This window comes from Lactuca virosa, chromosome 9, assembly GCF_052849685.1.
Source record: "Lactuca virosa cultivar CGN04683 chromosome 9, Lactuca_virosa_CGN04683_v6, whole genome shotgun sequence".
Classification (NCBI taxonomy): Eukaryota; Viridiplantae; Streptophyta; class Magnoliopsida; order Asterales; family Asteraceae; genus Lactuca; species Lactuca virosa.
The window spans coordinates 17,193,826-17,195,534 of record NC_136434.1 but is presented as its reverse complement, the minus strand read 5'-3'; positions in this window follow the sequence as shown (position 1 = coordinate 17,195,534).

The following is a 1,709-nucleotide window of genomic DNA, read 5'->3' as shown; positions in this document are numbered from 1 at the left end:
TTGGACTCGGCGAGTCAGAACGCAAAACCCCAACCTCTTCTGGTTAAGACTCAGCTCAGTGAGTTGGACATGATAGGACTCAGAGATTGTTGAACTCGACGAGTCATGGGGTGACTCGGCGAGTCGAGTCGTGATATAAGAGTTTTCTGAAGTTTGGGAACTCGACGAGTCAGCAGGTTGACTCGGCGAGTAGGGTCAATCAGGAAGGTTGACTTTGGCCAGGACTTTGACTTTGACCAGTTTGACCTTCAAGGGTATTATGGTAATTTGGATATTTATGTCAATGGATCATTGATGGCTATAGGTGTTGGAGTTTGGGGCGGTGCTTCGAGATTATGTTTTCGTGGTTCGGTTCGGCAGTTGCAAGGTGAGTTATCCTCACTATACCCAAGGGTCTAAGGCACCAAGGCCGACCCTTTAATTTGTTATTTGAGATAGTTACTGTTGTGATATGTTAGTTGGCATCCTGGTATATAGGATGGCTATATGATGGTATGCTCTGTTAGATCGGTATTCTGGTAGATTGGATGTAGCTATGCTTAGTGACCTGTAGCTGGTCTGACTGTCTGTACGCTGGTAGGAGATTACCTGTTATATGTGCACGTGTTGAGCAGTAGTAGAGGGTATTCCATCCCGGTAGGATGATATGGCCCTAGTATGTTGTCTTGTAGACTGTTATATGGTTATTTGATAGGTGTACATGCTTGCTAGTATGCGGGCATTCCAACCAGATGGTTGAGGGCCAAGAGTATTCCATCCCGGTAGGATGATTGGACTCATAGTAGGTGGGCATTCCAACCTGATGGTTGAGGGCCTGGGGTATTCCATCCCGAGGGATGATTGGACCCATAGTAGCTATTGTATATATAGTAGGTGGGCATTCCAACCCGATGGTTGAGGGCCAGGAGTATTCCATCCCGAGGATGATTGAACTCGTAGTATGTTGGCATTCCAACCCGACGGTTGAGGGCCTGGGGTATTCCAACCTGACGGTTGATTGGACCCATAGTATGTTGTTCATTGTTGTATGTGTATGGTTATGTGTGTACGGGTATTTTGGGGGAACTCACTAAGCTTTCGAGCTTACGGTTTTCAGTTTATTGTTTCAGGTACATCAGGTGATCGTGGCAAGGCAAAGGCGTGATCGTACTGCTCCTCATATTTCATGATTTTGTGATGTGGTTCTGGGGATACTCTGATGTTTAAACTATTTTGAAAACAAGTTGTAATAACTTAATGGTTTTTGAATGAGTTAAAATGTTTTGAATTGGCTTGAATTTTATGGGTGTTACAAAAAATTACAAATATATACATATTGTAAGGTTCGAACTCCAGACATCAACAACTATAAGTTCCGGCACTCAACCATCTCAACTGTATGAGCTTTTTTGTTATTTTGTTGCATATTACGTTTTATGTCATCTAAAACTATATATATCTATTAACGGCAACTCGTAGGGGCCCCGGGATTTGGCGAGGCCCGGGGCGGTCGCCCAGCTTGCCCTGCCCCTAGGGCCGACCCTGGTTTTATGGGGGGAATACATGTTATAAAACTACTTTATCAATTTTTACAAAAATGCTATTATTTGTAATATATATCAGCAGTTTATACTATACCTGAAACGATAGGATAATATTATGCCTGGTATTTACCCTGCCTAAGCTTTAAGAATGATATTATGCCTAGTCGTTATAATGCCTAAAATTAC